The sequence below is a fragment of the Sapajus apella genome, unplaced genomic scaffold, assembly GCF_009761245.1.
Source record: "Sapajus apella isolate SASKATOON/1434 unplaced genomic scaffold, GSC_monkey_1.0 scaffold6, whole genome shotgun sequence".
Classification (NCBI taxonomy): Eukaryota; Metazoa; Chordata; class Mammalia; order Primates; family Cebidae; genus Sapajus; species Sapajus apella.
Window position 1 is genome coordinate 37,651,757 of NW_022436946.1, and position 25,656 is coordinate 37,677,412.

The 25,656-nt window shown below is 43.5% G+C and overlaps 1 long non-coding RNA gene across 2 annotated transcripts in view; it reads right to left on the reverse strand.

Annotated features, from left to right (window-relative positions):
* LOC116549435 overlaps positions 1-25,656 on the reverse strand; it is a 74,725-nt gene that overhangs the window by 3,338 nt on the left and 45,731 nt on the right. The window contains exons 3-5 of one of the 2 annotated variants that reach the window (XR_004267875.1): positions 11,391-11,543; positions 10,010-10,118; positions 5,351-5,473 (exon numbers count right to left, since the gene is read on the reverse strand). This is a non-coding gene — a long non-coding RNA (uncharacterized LOC116549435). Of the gene's footprint in view, positions 1-5,350; positions 9,556-10,009; positions 10,119-11,390; positions 11,544-25,656 lie in introns of both variants that reach the window. The other variant, XR_004267874.1, reaches the window with a different exon arrangement.

Sequence of the window (25,656 nt, forward strand, 5' to 3'; positions counted from 1 at the left end):
CATACTTGCTACAAATACCCTAAGCTTCACAAAACTGCCATTCTCCTGGAGTGTGGACTCTCCCCTGAAAATTCACAGAATTCAGAACCAAAACCAGTGGGGAGCATCTGTACCGTCTCCCATAGCTCTCTGTCCACTCCTGGCTGGGCCTGCAACTGGGTCTGTAATCATGCAGCAGCTCTGCCTGCCAGGTGGTACTGCAGGCCCAGCAAGGCTGAAGGACGTTTGCATGGTAGGTGCTCAATAGAAACTTGGTGATTTAAAAGGTAGTCCCTTTAAATCACCTTATGCTACATACTGTATACTACCAAAGCTAAGCATGTCTATAATTTTGCATACATTTATCCATTGCATCCTTCCCTGCCATTTGCAAACTATTACCAATTACAGTCACATGTTGCTTAAAGACAGGGACATGTTTGTTTTTTTTTAATTGCATTTTAGGTTTTGGGGTACATGTGAAGAACATGCAAGATTGTTGCATAGGTACACACATGGCAGTGTGATTTGCTGCCTTCCTCCCCTTCACCTATATCTGGCATTTCTCCCCATGCTATCTCTCCCCAACTCCCCACCCCCCACTGTCCCTCCCCTATTTCCCCCCAACAGACCCCAGCGTGTAGTGCTCCCCTCCCTGTGTCCATGTGTTCTCATTGTTCAACACCCGCCTATGAGTGAGAACATGCGGTGTTTGATCTTCTGCTCTTGTGTCAGTTTGCTGAGAATGTTGGTTCCCAGGTTCATCCATGTCCCTACAAAGGACACGAACTCATTGTTTTTGATGGCTGCCTAGTATTTCATGGTGTATATGTGCCACATTTTCCCTGAAAGACAGGGACATGTTCTAAGATGTGCGTTGTTAGGTAATTTTGTCATGTGCAAACATCTTAAAGTAACTGACACAGACCTACTTGGTATGGCCTGCTGCACACCCAGGCTGTATGGCGGAGGTTGTGGCTCTAGGCTACAAACCTGTACAGCACGTTACAGGACTAAATATTGTCGGCAATTATAGCACAATGATACGTATTTGTGTATATAAACATATAAGAGGTACAGTAAAAAGATCATATAAAAGATTTTAAATGGTCTCCCTGTATAAGACATTTACCATGAATGGAGCTTGCAGGCAGGAAGTTGCTCTGGGTGAGTGAGCGAGTGGTGAGTGAATGGGAAGGCCTAGGCCTTTCCTGTGCTCTACTGTAGACCTATGAACAAATAGACTTGGTGTAGCCTATTTTTTCTTCAATAATAAATTAACCTTAGCTTTACTTTATAGGCTTTTTAACTTTTTTTAAACTTTTTGATTTTTTTTGAAACTGTCTCATTCTGTCGTTTGGGCTAGAGTGCAGTGGTGCGATCTTGGATCACTGCGACCTCCACCTCCCAAGTTCAGGCAATTCTCCTGCCTCAGGCCCCCAAGTAGCTGGGATTACAGGTGCACGCCACCACATCTGGCTAATTTTTGTATTTTTAGTAGAGGCAAGGGTTACATCATGTTGGCCAGGGTGATCTCAAACCTGAAATGATCCACACACCTTGGCCTCCCAAAGCGCTGAGGTTACAGGCATGAGCTAATGCACCGGGCCAACTTTTTGACACTTTTACAACACAGCTTAAAACACATTGTACTGCTTTATAAATAAATAATATTGATCATAAATAAATTAAATCTTTATTCTATATGCTTTTTTCTATTTTTAACTTTTTTTCTTTTAAAACTTTTTTTTTTTTTTTTTTTTTTTTTTTGAGACGGAGTTTCGCTCTTGTTACCCAGGCTGGAGTGCAATGGTGCAATCTCGGCTCACCGCAACCTCTGCCTCCTGGGTTCAGGCAATTCTCCTGCCTCAGCCTCCTGAGTAGCTGGGATTACAGGCACATGCCACCATGCCCAGCTAATTTTTTTTTTGTGGTTTTAGTAGAGACGAGGTTTCACCATGTTGACCAGGATGGTCTCGATCTCTTGACCTCGTGATCCACCCGCCTCGGCCTCCCAAAGTGCTGGGATTACAGGCTTGAGCCACCATGCCCGGCCTCTTTTAAAACTTTTTTAAATTAAAAACTATGACACAAACACCCACATTAGCCTAGGCCTGCAAAGAGTCAGGATCATCAATGTCACTGCCTTTCACCTCCACGTCCTGTCCCACTGAAAGGCCTTCAGGGGCAAAAACATGCATGGAGCTGTCAGCTCCTACGATAACAATGCCTTCTTCTAAAATACTGCCTGAAGGTCCTGCCTGGGGCTGTGTAATAGCTAACTTTTTTAATAAGTAGAAGGATTACACTCTAAAATAATGATAAAAATATAGTAGAGTAAATATGTAAATCAGTAATGCAGTCATTTATTATCAAATATTATGTACTGTACATAACTGTATGTGCTATACTTCTTTTTTTTTTTTTTTTTGAGATTGTCGCCTGGGCTGGAGTGCAGTGGTGCAATTTTGGCTCACTACAACCTCCACCTCCCGGGTTCAAGCAATTCTCCTTGCCCCAGCCTCCCAAGTAGCTGGGACTACAGGTGCCTGCCACCATGCTAAGCTAATTTTTTTTTTTTTTTGTATTTTTAGTACAGACGCGGTTTCACTATGTTGGCCAGGCTGGTCTCGAACTCCTGACCTCATAATTTGCCCACCTAGGCCTCCCAAAGTGCTGGGATTACAGGCGTGAGCCACCACACCCAGCCCTATGTTCTATACTTTTATAAGACTGGCAGTGCGGTTGCTTTGTTTACACCAGCATCACCACAAACATCAGATGCATTGCACTGTGATGTTGGAATGGCTATGACATCACTAAATGATTGGAATTTTTCGGCTACGTTATAACCTTATGAGATCACTTTTGAATATGTGGTCTGTCATTTACTAAAACATCATTATGTGACGTGACTGTACTGCACGTCTCACCTTTTCTCTATATGCCTTTCTGTTAAAAGCATCCCATTTTTTTTACAAAGCCCTAGCCTCAAGATCCCAACATGACTCTAGTCATAAGTGCATGAGAGAATAAGTTTGTTTTCTCTTCTTCCTCCACTAACATGTATAGAAGCCTTGTTCATCAACACCTGTGCATTCTCTGAGGGGCTGTTCTGTGTGTGCTAAGGTGCTGCCAATGCCCCCCACTATGGATGGAGGGGCAAAGAGTCAGAGGCTCTGCTTGGTCTCCTATCTAACTTTTAATAAACCAGGTCCAAAAATGAGCAACCCCTGACCACCACAAAATGCTCTGCCCAGCCATCTGCGTGGGGCTTGGGTCAGAGCCTCCTTGAAAATAAGCAGGTGTCCTCCTTTCAAGGGCATTTTAAGGAGTCAGGCTTTTGCCCAAGGAAAACAAGGCCAAATATCTCAGAGGGATATAATTCATTTTGTCACTTGGCCTTGTTAGTCTGGTTTGCAGGGGGAGCTCTGTGTGGGGAAATAGGGTGGAGTTGATCAGAGGCAGACACCAAGGCCGACCACAAGCGAAGGAGAAGGGAGAGAAGAAATATTTTTTAATATTTCCAAATGTGAGTGAAGCTAATCTTTCAGAGAAGGAAAAGTATGCATAATGCGGTGTGTCATTCCTGATTTGTAAAATAGTTGCACATGTGAATCATAATTCAATTAGATAGGGACAGTGACAGACATCCTGGACCTGGAGTCAGAAGATCTGCATTCACATTCAAGCTCTGCTACTTTGCTGAACTCACTGATCTCGGATAATTTCCGTCAGGCCTCCCTGCCTCCCAGCTTCCTACCTTCCCTAGTCCAGCCTCAACATTGCTATTTGATCTCTTTTTCTTAAACACAAATTTGATCATGCCACTCTCCCATTCAAAACCCCTTTTTCACTCCCCCTGGAATAAAAGGCAGTTCCTGGGAACAGGGTAGAAGGCCTTGCACAACAAAACAACCTCACCCCTGCACTCTCCTTGCCTCACCTCCCAGCTCGGGCAGCACAGACCTGCTGTGCTGTGAGTCCCCCAGCTGCTTGCTTTTGCTTATGTGATTCTACCAGGACAATCCTGCCCACTCCATTATCTGATGAGCAGTTTGCACAAGTGACTTCTCCCCTGAGAAGCCTTCCTAACCAGCTCCTACAGCAAAGCTCCTCAAGCAATTAGTCTGTCACCCTGCCCTTGTAAAACCTGTACTGCAATTACCTGTTTAAATGCAGGGTTGCAGGATTTTGCTTATAAAAATAATGATAATAATAGATGCCAGCTAACTGCTTTAGCATATATGGGAGACACACTAAAAACAAATTTCTTGTTAACCTGAAATTCAGATTTAACTAGACATATGTTCATATGGCTTGTCCCTACTAGACTGGGTCACTGAAAATAGAGACTCAGACATCATCGCCTTGGTACCCACAACATGACTGACCTACAGCAGGAGCTTGGCAAATATTTAGAGTTTCCAGTCTTAAAATTACGAATCTGACAGGCAAATGAATAAACACTGCACTGACTTTGTATATGCCTTCTTAAGTGAGATCTACATTAAGTGAGATCTAGATTTTGCAGAAGGCTAAAAGTTACCCTTCTGCAAAAGCTAGACTGCAGTCTCCAGACTGTCCAGCTTCAACCTGCTATGAGCCCTTGCGGACGCTAGATGGCGCGATGGGCTAATGGACCAGACCTGCTCCGGGGTCCCGGCGCCCCTATATAAAAGCAGGCGCTTCCTCTGCCGCAGAGCCCTGCATTATTGATTGTGACGCTGCTGCAGAGGCGGGAGGAGCCCGCCGCCATCTCGCCAAGTCTGCAGTATCGGGAACATGCCTTTAGCATCCTTTTCTCTCTCTGCAAAAAGTCCCTCGATGGCTGGAGAGAGAGAGCTCTCTGTTGCACACATGATTGTTTTCATTCATAGGAAAATCAGACCTTCCCATAGTCAGAATCATTTTCATTTCACATCGTCATTCTGCATAGCGGCACCAAAGAAGAGCAGCTGTACTTTTTGAAAGCCACTGCCTTTGAATCGGCACCTATTGTAAAATATTACCAAGTCACTGAAAGGCAAAATAGTCGGGGGCGATGGGGAAATTCATCGTCTCTTTAGGTTTCTCAACTACAAAACATTCTTATAAAAATAGATGAAAGTACTACGGGCGTAAAATAGTTTCATGATATTGATTTAACCACGGCCCTATTTTCAGCCGGCATTCATTGGAACCGGAAATCTGCATCTTAGAACTGAAAAATGCTGATCTGAAACTAAACCGTGGGTGGGGCCTCCACGCCGTCCCCGCCGTGGCACCCTTCCCTCCCGGCCAGCAGAGGGCGCTCAACGGGCAGTCAAAGGGACTCTTGCCTCTGCAAACATTTTATTTTAGCAGAGAACTGAGATGTCTATTTACTCACCAGTGCTTTTTTCAGCCAGTGCCTTTCTTTGAATATAGATGTGCTGATTAGAGTGCTGTATTGTTCCCTCTCTTGGTGAACCACACAGATAATGCATCCTCCATGTTGTCTCATTTGAGTTTCCTTTGTGAAATGAGAATTTAAAGACAGTGTAAAGCATCTTGACTAAAGAATCTTAGATTCTGTACTCATAACCATCAAATATAATCCAACAACACATTTAAAGCAACTTTTCCTCGTTGAATCTTTCCCAAGCATTTTGCTTCTTTTCATTGGAAACACTTCCCCTTTCTTTGTGTACCTGTGTGTCACTGGTTTCAGTAATATTTGCTCAAATTGTGTAGTTATCATGATACAATTAAGTGGAATGAACAGGCTAGGAAACAGGCAAACAACACAGTGAGCCTACTAAAGAGGAGCCTCCCGTCCTACCAGCTGTGAGAGCTCAGTGAGCTCAGGGCATGTTTGTATGTTTCACAAAAGAAACGGAGAGTTAATCACCAGGTACCTGGCTGTCAGTCAAGACAGCTTCCACCTGAATTCAGAAAGGTTATCATCATTGTTTAAAAGAAATACACACACACACACACACACACACACACCACTTTGCCAAATCCACATGTAATGTAATTGAATCAATTGCTAAATCAAATGCTGTCTTAAGACTTGACAGAACAAAGCTGAGCTCACACTCACACACACTAGGACTGTTCATTGATGCGGCTTATCCACAAAAGACTCTCTAAAGTGAACCTCGTGTCATAATTCCAGAATGTAGAAAGCAACTCTTCAGTCCTGGACGGTGGCTTTCAGAATGTCATCTGTGTTCTGTGCATGCCAGTCACAAAGACACTGCCCTTACCCGCCCCTCAAATTTTATGTCCAAACTTAGTACGTTCAACTTCAGTAAGCAAGAATATCAGTTCTTGAACTCAGGTGCACAATAAATATCACATATTTTTGGAATCCTTTAAATCAAGTTGCATGTGACTCCTAGTCCCCCTTTTACTGAGCTGTTGGACAGCTGAATCATAATCATTACTGAGCACCTCCTCCGTCCTGGTTTGGGTCAGGGTTCCAGGTCCCTGCAGCCCACAGGCAATGGTTCCTTCAGGTTTGACAACCCTGCTATTTCAATAACAGCCTTGGGGCATGAGAACATTGCTGGAAGGTGCTATATCTAGGGACCAATCTCCCTGCTGGAGCACACTGCCAAGGAGAAGTGAGCAGCTCTCATTTTCACAGGGCAGCTGACCAGTCTTGGGGGCGGAGAATCTCTTCCAGCCACCTAGCTGCTCCAAAAATGTGCCTCTACCTCCTCCCACTCTAGGAATTTACTGTGAACAGTAGTATCAGCTGTAAACCCTTTCAAACAGGATGGTGTCCCCCCCCCCCACCCCCATCCCAATAAAACTAAGGAGCTGCAGAAACTATATGTGTGGATTGGCACTGCATGGGAAAAAGTTCTGTTCCAATGGGAGAAAGTAATGCTAAAGATTCAAAGCCACTTTGATCAAAAACATTCTGTCTTTTCTGGACAGTTACAAAAAGAGGAAAGATGGAAACTTTCCCACCAGGGAGAACATGGGAGCTCTGTTTCGGGGCTCTTACCGCATTTCCATGTGTAAACAATTTTGTTAGCCAGCATTTTCAGTTCACACATTCCTTCAGTCCCACCTCTAATTAAGTGCATTACATTTTTAGTATCAGTAATAAATGTCCCTTCAACCCCCCTATTACCATTGCATATTTTTTCTGCAACAGAAAAGGAATAACTTATGTGATGTAAATGTTGGCTTTGAGAAAATGAATAGGGAAGTGAGTCAGGAAGTAATCAACAGGAAACATAATGGTGGGAATGAAAGCTGGGACTCACAACCCCTGGGATCTGGAGGGTGAACACAGGTCATCCAGCCACTTCCTTTAGGGAGCTCATTATTTCAGAGACAGCACACCATTGTTGAAACCCTGTGTGGCAGTACTACCCAGCAGAACTTTCAGCAATTAGGGAAATAGTCTGTAATATAGAACTATACTGTGCTGTTGAGCATTTAAACTATGGCTTGTGTGACTGAGGAACTAAATTTTTTATTTTATTTAATTTTAATTAATTTAAGTTTAAATAGTCATACATGGCTAGTAGCGATCATGTTGATAGCATAACTCTGAAGTCTTTTTTCTTTTTTAATCCATAATTTATCCCTCACATATTTCCATAAATGTTTTTGTAAGCTAAGACAGCTTACCAAAAAATCAAACACAGTATGAAACAGGAGAATTGAATTTTTTTTTACTGATTGAAAAAAATAGTAAAAGAAGAGGAAAGCTCTGTAAAATAGGGCAGAGAACTAGACACTCCCAGACATGTGGAATGAGTTAGTCAGTGCCTCTGACAATTAAATGTATAAAAAAAGAAAGAGAGAAAGAAAATTAAATTTATTTCTAAATTGCTGGAAAGTAAAGCAAAAATGAAAAGTCATGCAGGAGGCAAAGGTGAAATTTGTAGTTAACAATTGTTTGGCTGCCCAGAAGCACTCAGTTCCTGAAAATGGTCACCTTGCCCCTGAAGCGCTCACTCTCCCCCATCTCTTCTCCTTGGTATGGCAGAGCCTCCTCTGGGTGAAACCCCTGGGACTTAACCCAAGCTGGCCAATCATAGTCCTTTCCTTGAGACATGACGTGAGACAGAAAAATGTGGTGTCCCCATAGACTGATGGATGGATGTGTGAAACTTGGGGTGAGTTGAGCTGAGGGACAGGGGACAGCAGTCAGCACCAAGGCAGGAGACGGTGGTATGGTGAGGGTCACTAGCACAGGCTCTATATTCACACCTGCTCTCTTACTACAATAGCTGTGTGACATTGGACATGTGCCTTTACTTCCCCAGGCTTCCACCTCTGAAACATGGAATAATTTTAGTTCAGATTTTACAGAGTTGTTGTAAAAATAAATAAATAAAATGCAATGAACCTAAGTGGAAAAAGTGCCTAGGACATAATAAATGCTCCACAAATATTATCAATTATATGAATATTAGAAGCAGAGTCCTAAGGGCATTCATGTTTTTGGATTTGTGTCATTCCCAAAGTCTAAGCATTGGCTCCATTGGATTCCATGAGACATGCACCTTCCCCACATCCTTTTCCCTGTTTTATTGAGCTGTAATTGACAAATCTCTCCCATATCCTTAAAATAAAATTTCTGTTTTGCTTAAGCTAATTTGGATCGGGTTTCTGCTAGCTGCCTCCAACAGAGTTCTCGGTTGTATGCCACCTTGTTTGGAAGTCTAACTTGTCGTCTTCCCTATGCAGAAGGCTGGGTATGCTGCAGGAGCACCTAACCCTTGCAGACTCTTCACAGGCAAGGGATATGGAATAGGAGAATGCAGATGGACCCACCGTAGTAAAGATACCTTCTTTAGTGAGCATTTGCCAAGCGTGGGGCTGCTTATCACCCACACTCTCTTCCTACTTGGGAATAAACCTCCCAGAATATGCATCCTGGAGAGACATGTGGCTCCATCTCCTATGATAGGATCTGGAAGTTGCCACGTCGAGGTTTTCTCCATCACTAGGCTCCATGCACTGTGTTCTTCTCTGAATTCTAGGTAGATAAGAACAGGAAGACCCACTGCCTAGCCCTGTTCCCAACACAGTAGATGAGAATTGTCTGTTGAACAATGAATAAGGGAGCTAGTTAATGAGTTAATGTGGAAGCAGTAAACCAAAGCAGAATGAGGGGTCCACTGCTCGTGGGCACCAAGAAGGTGAGTGTTTGCCCTGGAATATCAGCCCTGCCAAAAGCTTGATAATGGAGAAAGGGCCAGGCTGATGAACCAAAAAAATCTACTCATCACAAAAATATGAGGTTACTGGTCTGTTTGTTTTTCATTATGAGAAACGTTTACAAGGTAAACGTTCTGTTAAAGTAATGAGCACATCTTGCATGAGACAGACACGCACTATGAACGGGTCATTGATGGAGCAAGTTATGATCCTATTTGACGGTGGAGTTAGATGCGCCAACACAGTCAAAGGAGTTCACCACTGGCGTCTGTGGGGTCTCTGACTCTTCACTCTGCATTCATCCAGCTCAGCTCCCACGGGCCTCTGTAGTGGCAGACTCACCCATACCTGGCTCATAGGTGTTTGGATGATTTAGTTCATCTTTCAGGGCCTTCATTTCTGATATTCCCCTACTCTTCACTAAATGCAAAACAAAGAAGGAAAAGAACCATTTCTGACAATGTTTATCATCTATAGAAATAAAATTATATTTCTGTTCTTTTCTGCTTCTTAATGCATCAGGGAACACAGCCAGATAGATTTCCACCAATTTGGGGTCCCCCAACTTAAAATATTGACGAATTGGTGTTTGAAAGGGTACTGTGGAGGCCTTTCAAGCCTTTCAGGAGGCATAGGAGCCAGCCTGACTGCACCTGTGGGACTGAGATAAAGTCAGAGGCAGGTGCACAGCAGGCCCTCTGGGTCACAGGCTTCCAGTGAGGGGAGCTGCTTTTCACTAGGCACCTCCAGTCTAGCCCAGTGCTCTTAGGCTGCATTGCTCCTACAGATCACCCAGGCATCAGGACCGGGATCTGGGTGGGGCGGGAAACTCTGCCTTTCTAACCAGCGCTGGTGGTTCTCAGACCCTACTTACAGTCGGAGGTTCAAGCGCCAAGATGAGCAGCACAGACGGTTATTTACTTATCAATTTCCCAGAGTAATTTCCCGTACAGCAGATACATTCAATAAAAGAAACCTGGAATCTGGAAGAAAAAAATCATTTCACACACAAGCATCCCCACTTGCCCGAAGCAGTGGCTCTCAGCTTTGGCTGCAACTGGAATCCTGTGGGGAATTTACAGTATACCAGTGCCCAGGCCCCACCTCAGGCCCATGACATCAGCGTCTCCAGGGGTGAGACCCAGGCGTCAGGGTGTTTTAAAGCTCCCTGGGTGATTCCGATGTGCAGCCAGGGTTGAGACTGGCTACCCTAAATCAACTCTTTCCCATGAGTCACTGGCATGAACTGCCAGCCCCACCTTCCTGTTCCTTCAGCTGGCTTCCTGTGCCTGCAATGGTGACATCTCAAGCCTGCTACAGCTATGTCGCCCCTTAGATTTGGAGGTGCCAGTCATCAGCCCATTTGACACGGAGGCTATTTCTATGGGCATCTAGGTCTCTGCTATCTGCCAGGACACAGCTCCCAAAGTATGTTCTGCACAACACAGATTCCACAGAGATGCTCATAGATGCTATTCAAAACAGGGAATAAATGCATTTTGATTAAAATAGTTTGGTTAAAATCAACCAATTTATTTACTGAGAGACTTCTCAAATCCTTTACCCAGTGCACTCATCCCCAATAGGAAGATATGACAGGCAACATTTTCCAAATAAATTTGACCATAAAAACATTTTTTAAAGAAAAAAGAAAATCCAGGAAACAGGCTTTGGAACATACTGCTCCCCCAGGGTATAATTTAAACTTTAAATTGTTTGGATGTTCCTTAATATTTTCAATATTGTTAGTAATCAATTTTACTCAATTGACTAGTGTTTTTACTAGTAACTACCTTATGCTCACTGTGCTGTATTAGGTACTGGGAGATATAATTCACATGAAATGATTAGAAAATAGCTTCACTTAACTGAGTTGCATTTTTAAAACAAAATGACATTATTTTTTAAAGTTAAGAATAAAAGAGAAGGCTACATAAGTTGAGGAGGTCTTTGTGGAGGAAGCAGTATTCTCCTTGAAGACCTTAAGAATGAGTAGTGTCTACATGTGCAAGAGAACACAAGGACAGAAATCTACTTCGAGGAAATGGCATGAACCAGAGCCTAAGTGGAGGAATGAGTGCAATTGGGTGTGATATGGGAATAGGGGATAGGGCAGGAGGGGAAGTGAGTGGATCAGCCTTAATACAGTATCAATGGGAACACTGAGAGTATGCAATAAAAATTGACCTTATTCATAAGGAGATACCCAGTTTTCCCAATGAGATCATGTTTAAAGAAAAATTTCAGTAGCCAACCTGAATGTGTAAACTTGTAAGGAGGTAGATGAACTAATCAACATCTTCTTGTAATATTTGTTAACATAGTACCCATGCTGACACAGACTGAATTCTCCAGAAACAGATGCTGAGATGGAATTTGGAATGTGAATGTTTTTTAGAGATCAATACCTGTCAAAGAAAGAGAAAAGAAGCAGGATTTAGCAGAGAAAGATATTAAACTGTGATACAAGCCTGACAAAGACTCCACCAACCCTTCAGGGAGATCTAGAGCAAATGTTGCCTACCAGAGTTACCCTCAGTGAAGCCAAAGTGGCCAGGGCTTTCTGTCTTTACCTTGCTTGATCACCTGATGTGGACTGACCCAATAGTGAGCCCTCAGGCTGGGGAGGTCTAGGTGCTGACCCTGCTGAGGAAGGCCCTGTGGTGTCAATGTGTGGGCAGCAAGGCTTTCCTTGAATGCACATGCTTGTTTACAGTCATGTCTCATGCAACATACAAACACTGCTTTTCTCCATTTTCACATTTTACACATCAGTCTTTGAAACTCTTCTCATGCATCACTATAATCACTTACAGGCATATTTTGAGTCATCTACCACAATTTTACAGAGTACCTCATCTCTATGGTCATCTAAGGTATTGGATATATGGCATTACTTCAATTCATGTATAAAGTTATTGTCCAAGCCACAATTTACCAGTTCCACCCCGTTAGATGAGTTTTTATACCCTTCTTCCTATAGTTGCATACTCATGATCTCCACAAAGTACCTTCTTACTTTATTTTTAAAGTAATCTTTCAAAAATAATCACTTTTAAAGTCTTAGAAGAGAGGTCACACTTCCAGAAGTAATTACTAAACTGTATTTGATGTCTTTTTTTTCCTCCTTTTTTTTTTTTTTGTTCTAACAAGTAGTCTCAATAAGCATCCCAAGCTAGCACTGATTTCAGTCTAAAATGTGATCCCCAAGCAGTGATTTTTCTTTCCGAATAAAGTAATTGAGAAAATATGCACATTGGCCAGTGCCGTGGCTCATGTCTGTAATCCTAGCACTTTGGGAGGCCAAGGCTGGTAGATCACGAGGTTAAGAGATCAAGACCACCCTGGCCAACATGGTGAAACCCCATCTCTACTAAAAATCCAAAAATTAGCTGGTTATGATGGTGCTTGCCTGTCATCCCAGCTACTCAGAAGGCTGAGGCAGGAGAATCACTTGAACCAGGGAGGGGGAGGTTGCAGTAAGCTGAGATCATTTCAGCCTGGCAACAGATCAAGACTCTGTCCCCCCAAAAAGAAAATATGCACATTACCAGTGGTTTTTCAAAAGGCACCCAACTTTGTAAAGACATATATAAAGTGACTTTCTATTTGTCAAGAGATTATGTTGGGAAAGAAATCTTGACCAATATTTCAGGTATATGTGCCAAGTTTGTCTGGGTGACATGAGGCCAGATCACCGAAGCACTGAAGATAAAGGAGAGTCATTTAGATGGACCATCACTGTGGTTATGAAACAGGAAAGTAGCCTGATAAACATCATCTTAGGAAACTCTGTGCAGCTAAAGACATTTTAAAGATGTGTTTGGGGAAATATTTTGTAAACCAGTAGTCATCTAATAACTGTTATAATTAGAAGTTATAATAGCTTGGACTTTAGGGATGGCACAGAAAAGAAAATGAAAGAAGTTAATGGAAACACATTTCTAAAGAATTAATAACCTTGAAGGCATGTTGGATGATGGAAGCATAGGAAAGTGAAGAGCCACACAGGACTTTAAGAACCTAAAAGGAACACCTCATTTTTAAATTTATTATTATTTTTTTATTTTTATTTTTGAGGCAGAGTCATGCTCCGTCATCCAGACTGGAGTGCAGTTATGCAATCTTGGCCCTCTGCAACCTCCGCCTCCTGGACTCAAACGATTCTCGTGCCTCAGCCTCCAGAGTAGTTGGGACTACAGGCACCTGCCACCAAACCCGACTAATTTTTGTATTTTTAGTAGAGTCAGGCTTTCACCATGTTGGCCAGGCTGATCTCCAATTCCTGGCCTCAGGTGATCCACTCACCTCGGCCTCCCAAAGTGCTGGGATTATAGGCATGAGCCACCCAGCCCAGCCTAGGAGGAAAACTTTAAATATGTGGTCAGTATATCCTTAAGGAATGGTTTTATAATAATTTTATAACTATAAATTAATTTCTAGTTGATGACTTTCTTGAAGAGGTTTTAAGTTACCCGTGCAGAAGCCACAGCAGGACACAGGGCCTGCCTGTGCACTCACCCACCTGCCCAGCCATGGTTTTTTTGTCAAAAAACAAAATCAGGAGTCTTTTTCTCTGCTGTCAGAATGACCACCCAATGTAAGATAATCCTGATAAGTCACTGCAGGGGCCTAAACTGCATGGCAGCCTCTGCATTCACAGATGCCACAGAATTCTCAGATGCCCCCCATGTTCCTACCTTCCTGGGCCACGTTACTGTCCTTAATCTTGCAATCAATCACCATGATAAAAGTTTTTACTTGGGAGCCCCCAGGGCTGGTATCTTTTTATTACTCTGATTTCCACATTTAGCATATGAAAGATGATCCACCTAGGAAAGTAGGCCTTGATTAGATGATTAGTTGATTGGTTGATCAAGACTGAAGAGAGAAACTTAGACAGCCTTCTGATCTGCTCCCAAGTATACACCCAGCACCCCTCAGACTGTAGTGTGCACACAAATCATCTGCGGGAGCTTGTTAAACCGCAGGTTCTGGTGGGACCAGGCGCGGTGGCTCACGTCTGTAATCCTAGTGCTCTGGGAGGCTAAGGCAGATGGATCACGAGGTCAAGAGATTGAGACCATCCTGGCCAACATGGTGAAACCCTGTCTCTACTAAAAATACAAAAAATTAGCTGGGCGTGGTGGCGGACACCTGTAGTCCCAGCTGCTCAGGAGGCCGAGGCAGGAGAATCACTTGAACCCGGGAGGCAGAAATTGCAGTGAGCTGAGATGGTGCCACTGCACTCTGGTGACAGAGCAAGACTCTATCTTGAAAAACAAAAACAAACGCAAAACAAAACAAAAAAACCCACAGGTTCTGATAAAGTAGGGCTGGGGTAGGCCTTGGAATCTGCATTTCTAGTAAACTCCCATGGTGCCACTTCTGCTGGTTGAAGGACCACATTTGTGTAGAAAGGTCTTCCCTATAAAGACTAGCAGAGAGCCACTGGGAACTGACCTTGCCAAGGAGTGTATGTGCACATAACGTAGATCAGGAAGGTATTCATGGTGTTGGAAAAGCCAGGAAGCTAAAGAAGACAGGGACCTCAGAGCAGGTAGACTCAATCGGTAAGCCTCACCTGAGATGCCCTGTAGCTAGGATGTGGAGGCTACATTGACAGTGAAATTATAGGAGTCGGGGAGGCCTGCAGAGCAGCTGTCAGTCTCCTGCCTCTCAGAGGAGGGTGTGGAGGAGGGGCACTAATTTTGGCAAGAATGAGGACTACTTTATTATGGAGAACTCCCTCATTATGCAGTTAGAGAACAGCGTGTGGCACATTCCGGAGCCTACACGGCTCGCATAAGGATTCCACTGTTAATTTTAAAAAGAGAAATAGCAATGCAACTTTCTTAACTCCCACACCATTCACACATTGAATTTGTGTGCCAACTCAAAGCGTACCCACTGGAAATGAAAACAGACTTAAAGCCAACCCTTCAACTGAAGCTTGTCAAGCTGCAGATATACAGGGGAAGAGATATACAAGGGAAGGGATTTGTTTTCTTTCTCTCCTTTCAAATAAAATTTTTCTCTGTGCCATTTAAAATTTTTCTATGCAAAATACAGTTTTTCTCTGTGCCATTTCTCTGTGGGAAGTATGAAAATGGCCATACTTCCCAAAGTAATTTATAGATTCAATGCTATCCCCATCAGGCTACCTATGACCCTCTTCACAGAACTGGAAAAAACCATCTTAAACTTCATGTGGAACCAAAAGAGAGCCCACATAGCCAAGTCAATTCTAAGCAAAAAGAACAAAGCTGAAGGCATCATGCTACCTGACTTCAAGCTATACCACAATGCTACAGTAATCAAAACAGCATGGTACTGGTTCCAAAACAGAGATATAGACCAATGGAACAGAACAGAGGCCTTGGAGGCAACACCACACATCTACAACCATCTGATCTTCGACAAACGTAACAAAAACAAGCAATGGGGAAAGGATTCCCTGTTCAATAAATGGTGTTGGGAAAACTGGCTAGCCACGTGCAGAAAGCAGAAACTGGACTCCCTTCCTGACACCTTACACTAAAATTAACTCCAGATGGATTAAAGACTTAAACATAAGACCTAACACCATAAAAACCCTAGAAGAAAACTTAGGCAAAACAATTCAGGACATAGGCATAGGCAAGAACTTCATGACTAAAACACCAAAAGCATTGGCAACAAAAGCCAAAATAGACAAATAGGACCTAATTAAACTCCAGTGCCTCTGCACAGCAAAAGAAACAATCATTAGAGTGAATCGGCAACCAACAAAATGGGAAAAAATTTTTGCAATCTACCCGTCTGACAAAAGGTTGATATCCAGAATCTACAAAGAACTAAAACAGATTTACAAGAAAAAAACAAACAAACCCATTCAAAAGTGGGCAAAGGATATAAACAGACACTTTTCAAAAGAAGACATATATGAAGCCAACAAATATATGAAAAAATGTTCATCATCACTGGTCTTTAGAGAAATGCAAATCAAAACTACATTGAGATATCACCTCATGCCAGTTAGAATGGCGATCATTAAAAAATCTGGAGATAACAGATGCTGGAGAGGATGTGGAGAAATAGGAACACTTTTACACGTTGGTGGGAGTGTAAATTAGTTCAACCATTGTGGAAGACAGTGTGGCAATTCCTCAAGGACCTAGAAATAGAAATTCCATTTGACCCAGCAATCCCATTACTGGGTATGTATCCAAAGGATTATAAATTTTTCTATTATAAAGACACATGCACATGTATGTTCATTGCAGTGCTGTTTACAATAGCAAAGACTTGGAACCAACCCAAATGCCCATCGATGATAGACTGGATAAAGAAAATGTGGCACATATACACCATGGAATATGAGTTCGTGTCCTTTGTAGGGACATGGATGAACCTGGAAACCATCATTCTCAGCAAACTGACACAAGAACAGAAAATCAAACACCACATGTTCTCACTCATAGGCGGATGTTGAACAATGAGAACACATGGACACAGGGAGGGAAGCATCACACACTGAGGTCTGTTGGGGGGGGATTAGGGGAGGGACAGTGGGGGGTAGGGAGAAGGGGAGGGATAACACGGGGAGAAATGCCAGATATAGGTGATAGGGATGGAGGCAGCAAACCACATTGCTATGTATGTACCTATGCAAGAATCTTGCATGTTCTTCATGTGTACCCCAGAACCTAAAGTGCAACAAAATATATATTTTTTAAAAATTGTTGCATCAGTTATCTATTTGTTAAACCAAAAATGGCAGAACTCAGTCTCGTAACATAAGGCCCTTAACATAGTAAGCTCTCCATCAGTGTGTTATTGCATGAGTGGTTGTTTGTGCATTTACACAGCATCCAGTAAGAACAGCTTTGCAAACGTACCCATATCTGGATGTTTCCTGAGCACCTGGGTCAGATGTGGTCCCTCCCTCTGCAAATCTGAGCAGGCAAGGCAGATGGAACTACTAAGTCAGAAGATGTCACTGGAGGAATGGGGACTGTGAGCAGTGAGACAGCAAATCTGACCCCTGGTCACAGGCCACTCATGCCAGCTTTGTCCTTGTGGGGAATCTAACTCTATAGGGCAAGGGCTTTCAAAGTCTCTTGACTGGGATTCCCAGGAAGAAAAAAATTTTATACCAGATCCCAACACACACACCTGAAACAAGAGCTTTATGAAATCACAGTCATCCTGTTACATGGTCACCCCATTTCTGAATGACGGTCTCTTAAAATGCATCCTTCAGACAATACCCTACCTATACTTTCTTCATGGAGTTTTCTTTATGTTGCAAAAAAACTACATGGCAGCTTTTCAAATCTCACAATACTTTAAAGCATCATCTTAATTCCTTTTCCCATTGGCATCGCTGCTCACGGCATTGCTCCTGTTATTCTTCTCCTCACCATTGAATTTTATTCTTCTCTCTGAAAACCTGGGAAGCGATTAGCATGGTGATGAGTAGCGTAGGCTCACTTCCATTCCTGTGTGACCTTGGACAAGTTACTGTGCCTCTCTGTTCTCAGTTTCTCATCTGGAAAAGGATAATAATAAGGCTACCTGATATGTAGGTTGCAAGAACTGAATGTGTTAATACAGACAAGGCAATTAGAGTATTGCCGCAGAAGGTACCTGCTACCACACCGCTGCTGCTGCTCAAATTCTCCCTCCAGGGGAAAGCGCTCACTGGGAGTGGCCTCTGCTTGGGCCTCCAACATGGATGCGTTGAACCTAGGCAGCATCGTTTCCCATTAGTTGACAGTCATGCTGTGTGCTACTTGCAACCTGCATTTTTCTCACCACTGGAGTTAATATTTTAAGAGCACACGTTCCTCTTAACATATCTAAACTGTATCATTTAACGTGAATGTCTTCAGAAGATGCTAAATCTAGTTTGGACTTTATTTGATCACAATGGCCATTATTTAAAATACCCATTTTTAGATTTGTCCTGTCAGTGATCTGCTCCCTTTCACAGGTGATTCCACCTTCCATTTCTACCCTAAAATGTGGCTGTAGGGCTGAGAGCCCAGAAAAGCAGGTTTGTGAAAAGAATGAATAAAATTCTAAAACGAAGTAGGCTCTGTTTCAAGACCTCCTTAATGGCTCAAGTGCACACACTTTGGTGCATGTGTCCGGGGACATTTTTTCTGGCTGCTCTTGGGAACACTGCTTTTTAACTATGCTCCAGATAATTGCTTTTACACAAAAAGGCATCTCAGTAAGTGAGGTGTTGTTATACACGGTTCTTGTGGTATTTCACGAGTGTGCATAGTCACTTTCCAACCTGATTCTAGCAGGGTGCAGAGACTTTTTAAAATTTCATTCACTTATTCTTCCAACAAAAGAATTACAAGCACCTGACATTCCAGGTATTATGCCAGGCGATGAAAATAAAAACAAGCATGTACACAGCGAACTTTACCACTGTCAAGTACTTTTGGGTAAATTACCTCACTTATTCCTCTAAACAGCTCCGTGAGGCAAGTGATCTGGTTCCCATGTTACAGACAAGAAAAGAGAGATTATGCATAAGAGAAATAAAAGGAAAAGAAAGAAGTACTCTGTTTATTAACTGACCAAAATCCTCGAAGTCCCATCCCTGTTGGTGTTTACAGAGGACAACACACCTGAAGGGAGTGGACCTTGCTCTATGAATTTATTTGCTGTTTGTTCAGCACAGCACTGCATGCAGAAAGTCACTTAGTAAATACTTTGGAGGAAGATCGTTCTGATGTGGGTGAGAGTTCAGGCTATCTCTGGGAATGGCAAAAAGGATGGTAATGAACTCCAGGAACCAGAGGAAAGAAGAAAACTAGACAGTGGTCTGGGTGAGATGGGAAAGGCAAGACTTATAGGAAAGTAATGAGGTTGCTTTCTGTCTAGGGTAGAGGGCAGGCTGACAGAGAGGAGGTGAGGGGTTAGAGAGGGAGGCCTTAGCACACAGAGAAAACTTAGGATCCAGCAACAGTTTCCAGGATGTTATAAATGGGCCTTAAGGAAAAAGAAACACGCTTCTTCATGCCTTCACTAGCAAGTTCTAGCCAGCAAAATGGTTCCAGATTTCTGACAGCAATTTGAATTAGCTTTAGTCTTAAATTCAAAGCAGACACTGCCCTGAATTCCTCTGTTTCAGCATGTCCTGTTTCTGTTGCATCAGGGAGCTAAGATGCTCCTTATTGATGATTTTGCAGATGCTCAACAATGGTCGCTTTACAGATCAATCAATTAACCAAATATTTATTGGAGATCCCTGCGTGTGCACCATGGTGAGGACCAGTGACCTTCAGATGGGTGGCCTGGCTGACAGCACACACGGCATGCTGGCAGGCAGCGACCCATCTTTCAGACACAATTGTGCGAGAGCCAGTAAAGCAGGTCATACCTGAGTGGGAAGGATGATCCGATAGGTAGGGTGGGGCCGTATCACAAAAAGCCTAAAGAGGGAGGAGAATAGGTCAGAAGCCTTTAAAGTCTGGCAACAGTAGGTGCACAGAAACTATTTGTTGAACACATGCCTGCGTGAATGATTTAAAGTGAGCATATTGTCCCAGACTCAGGACACAGTCATGTCCTCTAAATCGTTCAGTCCTCAGTGTCACAGTGTGCCCAAACACAATTATGATATTTCCATCTTTGTAGAATTATTCTGAGACTGTGGATGGTTAGAGGTCTAACCTTTCCATGAAGATGGTGACTTTTGCCTCCCTGGATCTATTGGATCACTCGGAAACAGAGGAGTCGGCGCTGGAAGAATACAGTGCTTGGGACACAATGACCAGGCCATGCTAATTGCGGGATAATAGGGAAACAGATTCTCCTTCCACCCAAAAATGTTCCCAGGGTGAGCAGCCACAGTGGACATGAAGACTTAGGAGGCCTACTAAACAGGCCTTTTCTGTAAAACAAATAAAAAGGTTCATACTGACCACCACATTTTAAATTCCATGATTCCTTGTGCCTTCCTGTCAGATGCTTTCTAGTCTATCTTATTTATCTTGACAGTGTCAAAGACATTGAATGGGTGGAACATCTGTAGAGTGAGCAGTAAATTAGCCGGTTTCTGAATCCTGAACAGTAAAGTCTTTCAGATGGAGAATGTGCTGGTTTAAGGAGGATGCTTCCTAAGCAAAGTCTTCAGCAGAAGAAATGTCTTCAGAAAACTTCCTGGATAGAACTACCGGCACCTTGCATTTCTCTCCTGTCACTCCTCCTGCTTTCTGTCTGTACCCACACCAGGACACATCTATCGGGCCCTCAGACCAGTTCTAAAGCAACGGTCACTTTGTAGACGAGCCCAATCTTTTTTTTTTTTTTTGGTACGGAGTTTCACTCATGTTAACCCAGGCTGGAATGCAATGGCGCGATCTCGGCTCACCGCAACCTCCGCCTCCTGGGTTCAGGCAATTCTCCTGCCTCAGCCTCCTGAGTAGCTGGGATTACAGGCACGCGCCACCATGCCCAGCTAATTTTTTGTATTTTTTTTAGTAGAGACGGGGTTTCACCATGCTGCCCAGGATGGTCTCGATCTCTTGACCTCGTGATCCACCCGCCTCGGCCTCCCAAAGTGCTGGGATTACAGGCTTGAGCCACCGCGCCCGGCGACGAGCCCAATCTTAATCATTCCAACATAATAAGAAAAAACCTACCTGGGCCGAGGTCCTCGTCTTAGTGAACGAGTAGTCTGCAACCAGTACCAGCAGGGGGCGCTGTGCAAAACGGCTGCGGTGAATCCGGCAGGCTGAACACAATGGAAGAATAATTCTTGCCGTATATCCCTTAAATGTCTTTGTCTGAACTGCTCTTAACTTCGGAGCAGTTAAGAACAGCAAGGCTTTTCTTCCACAGTCCTTCCTTTTCCCACAATGCGAGACTCCAGCAGGAAGACGCTGGAGAAGGAAAACGTGTGTGAGCAGACAGCAAGGCTCAAGCTGGGCCTTTCCACGAAGACTCCATGCTTTTGTGCTTTCTCGGCCGAATGATCATCTCACACTGGTGTAAGTCTGTGGCTTCTCTGGATTCCGTACTTCTTAGCTCTATCAGTTGGACTTGCATTTTATTTGGCCAATATAAAGGAAGGAGTTGCCAGTAGAGACTCAGATATAATCAGATTCTTAGTTATAATCACTGAATTCAAATCCAAAACCCATTACCCTGTCCAAGCTTCATGGAGTTCAGCATCTAGGGAAATATCCCAGGGGTCACTGACCTCACAAGCTCACACTTTCTTTTTTTCTTTTCTCTCCCCTCCACTTTTTTTTTTTTTTTTTTTTTTTAGACAAAGTCTCGCTCTGTCACCAGGCTGGAGTGCAGTGACATCATCTAGGCTCACTGCAACCTCCACCTCCCGGGTTCAAGCGATTCTCCTGCCTCAGTAGCTGGGACTACAGGCGCCACCACGCCTAGCTAATTTTGGTATTTTTAGTAGAGATGGGGTTTCACCATGTTGGCCAAGATGGTCTCAATCTCTTGACCCGAAGCCCACACTTTCTTAAAGTGAGTTCTGAGGGCTGGATGGAAGAAGAGGGAAACAGTAGCAAAGGCAGACTGAAGCCAAGTTCTGCTAGTTTTTGCTTCTTGGAGGACAGTAACCCCTCCAGTCCAACCTGGGAATTCACCACCCAGACACATGATACCCAAGGCTCTCATGAGGAGGGTGGCAGTCTCTGACCTTTTCACTAAGAATCAGAAACTACACATTGATCTGCAGCATGTCATTTAACTGGGGCGATCTACTCTGTGTATCAAATATATTGCCTCTCAAGATGCGAGTGTTTAAAGTTCAATTTGAATGCTGAGATTTTTTCTATAAGGGCCACTTTTGGAATCTGCCTTCTTCTATGTTCACGAAGGATAATCTCAGCTTGTACTTGATTTCCAAACAATAGCAGCAGGTCTCCTACTCTGGAGGTAATTGTAGAACATTTTCTTGGGTTATCTTTGATCACTAGAGTTAACTGCTTTTGCAAGCGTGTGGTTGCAAGCACCCATGCACAACAGGATGTGGTTAGACAGTCAAAATTCATAGATCTCGGCAGCCTTATGGAGCAAGATGGAACAGGGTGTCTGAAAACCCCCACTAAGTATATGCAGGTTTTACTGACAATGTCAAAACGTGTGGATTAATTCAACATATGTATTTAATGCCAACCAGGTACAAGACATTTTGTGTGGTGTTATGGGGTTTAAATAAATTATCCACTCAGTCCCTGCTGTAAAATGGGTGTATAACATGTAACAGCCTCAGGCTGAAATACACCTTGTATAATCTCCATTCTGGAAGGCATGTGGTTTTCTAGGTTTTCTCACTTTGGCCACAGAGTAGATTTGAACTATTAGGTAAGGTCAACTCCATCCAGGCAACCAACTAAAGTGACACCTGGGAGGGTTATTTAATTAAGGACCTTAAGAATGTAACAAAAGCATTCTTTGGGAAAAGATTGGACCAATACGCGAGAATGAGTGTTTGATGCATGTCACCACAACGCTCATGTAGAAATCCTAAACATACAACTTCAGATGGTAGCCATGGGTCTCTGAGAGGCAATCCCGCCTCCTCAGCATTCAGGAACTAGTGAAAACCAGTTTGTGACCATAGGGCTTGGGTTGTGGTGTGCCCAGGCTCTCGCTAGCTGCCCCTCCTGTGAGGTCGGCGCCTGTCCCGCCTCTCTCCAGGCTGGGACGAGCTTCTGGCCCCCATACACTCTGCGCCGTGCTGGCCGTCCCTGGGTCTCCCCTTCCCATTTGGGATTCACTTCTCTCACAAATAAGAGTTGTCCTGGGTGTGCTCTCTGCCGTACCAGTGCTCTGGGCCATCTGTGCCTTTAGTAAGATGAGAGAAGGAAGACTGTGACCAAAAGAGCGATTTCTAGAGGTTGGGGACTGACATAAAGAAGGATTTCACCTGGAGAAGCAATCGACTCCAGATGCCCCCTGTGTAAGCCGTGACAGGTCCAGCAGCTTATTTTCCAGCTTGAACTTTGACCCCAGCTATAGGTATGTCGATAGGGCAGAGGCATGAGAGGCGTTGCACAGAAAATCACAACAGAAGGGGCACGGGAAAGCGCCGTTTTGGTTTTCCCTCACTCTGCCTTCTTTGAATCCTCCTCGTTGCTCAGTAACAGGAAAGTACTGCAATCTCTATGCTATCCACATGGACCCACAGCACAGCTTCTTCCAAGATATGAAACTATACCTAGGACTTTCCATGCACAGTAACTGGCGCTCATCAATACTAAAAGCTGAGTCTTCACCTCCACCTTCCTTTTTGGGTCTTGGGCCTCTGTGGCCTGATCACCCCCTTCCAGGGGTCTATCACATGTTCGTAGGGACCCAGCTTACGGAAACAAGACTGTGAGCTCAAGAGGGCAGGCCTGATGTCTCACAGGGTCACAGGCTACCCCTGGGCCCAGCACATTGCCAGTCACAGTAGGAGGCCTTGATAGTTATTTACTATCATACTTGCATTAATAAATGCAAGAAGTCATTTGCTTTCCAGTCAGTGCCAAGGTAGGGGAATCATGCTACCCCCCATTCTGCACTCCATAGTGTCCCAATGTAAATCCTAAAACCCAGAGGAAATCCATCTAAATTGTCACAAGGCCGGGTGCAGTGGCTCACACCTGTAATCCCAGCACTTTGGGAGGCCGAGGTGAGCGGATCACCAGAGGTTGGGAGTTTGAGACCAACCTGACCAACATGGAGAAACCCCGTCTCTACTAAAAATACAAAATTAGCCAGGTGTGTGGCGGGCACCTGTAATCTCAGCTACTCGGGAGGCCGAGGCACGAGAATCACTTGAACCTGGGAGGCAGAGGTTGCGGTGAGCCAAGATCACACCATTGCACTCCAACCTGGGGAACAAGAGTGAAACTCCGTTTCAAAAAAAAAAAAAAAACAAAACAAAAACTAAACTGTCACAAATACAATCTGAACACTCAAAAGCAGATAAAATCTGTCATAAAAATTGGGAAATATCTTCCACAGTTCTTTTCTCCTATGATGTACTTTTTTCCATGAAGGTAGGAAATGAAAGTGAATAAATACTCTGGTTTCCACATAATGACAGCTGCAACTACCATAGCTATGCATCGGGGGCAACAGAACAGAGCTGGGTTCAAGGCCTGGCTCTGCCGTCTACTAACCGGCAGGTAACTGTTACAGGTGAATGTGTCATATCCTCCTACAGTCCTAACCCTCAGTACCTTAGAGTGTGACCTTACAAGGAACTAGGGCCATTGCAGATGTAGTTCATTAAGCTAAGATGGGTAATACTAGAGCAGGGTGGGCCCCTAATCCAATATAATTGGTGTCCTTATAACAAGGAGAAATTTGGACACGCAGACATGCGCACATGGAGACTGCCACGTGAAGACTGGAGTCATGCTGCCACCGGCCAATGAACCACCAAAAGCTTGGAGAGGGACCTGGAACAGATCTTTTCCTAGCATGTGGCAGGGAGCACAGCCCTGCTGAGACTGTCATTTCAGACTTCTGGCCTCCAGAACTGTAAGACAATACATTTCTGTTGTTCAGGCCACCCAGTTTGTAGAGCATTGTTGTGGCAGCCCTAGATGACTTGTGGCAAATTAATCTCTTCATGCCTCAGTTTCATTTTTTTAAAAATGATATTAGTATTGGTCCCTACTTCATGGAGTTGTTATGAGAATTAAATTAGTAATATTTGCATAGTGCTTAGAACAGTCCTTGGCACAGAAGATCAGTGAGGTCTTAGAATGCTCAAAATTCTCTGCTATTCCATGTGGCAATGATGGAAATAGAGGTCACAAATTCTGACATAATAAGTCCTAATTTATAACCCATTGTTGTGTTTGCACAATTCATAATTTATCTTCAGAGCAGAGCATGGATTCACAGAAGCACTTGGGTGGTCAGCAAGAGTGTTGAGTGTGGGGTGGCTTTGCAGTTACTCATATTCACTAGACACCAAACAACTTCTCCATCCATGGTGCAGGGCTGTGGAGCTCGCACGGCCAGGCGTCACCTACAGGGAAAAGTATTTTATGTTTTTTTATTGTTTCCTAATAGTGAAACTTCAAAAGCAAAATGATTCTAGATTTTCATCACTTCCTCATGAGCATTTCCAGCGTTCCTGTAACTTACACATCTGGGAAATTCAAAAGAGAAGGAAAACTTTAAGAGAAATAAAGTAAGAATGAAGGACTGAAACAGCTAAGAGAATGACTGAGGCCAAAGGAAATTCAAGGTTTATCATTATTTTTTTCATTTTAAACAAAGGACCCTCTGCTTAACCAACATGGTTCTCTCTAGGTTTGTGGGTTGCACAGGTCTTCTGGGATAAAGGTATGAATATCTCTATTTTCCTGGCCAAAGGACACGTAGGAAATCCATTCAGTCATTCAAAAGTATTTATTGACCATCTATCATGTGCTAGGTACTAGGTACAGTTTTAGACATTGGGAATATGAAAATAGATAAAATCAACAAAAGTCCATATCTTCATGGAACTTATACTCCAGTGAGAGAGAAAGATAAACAACC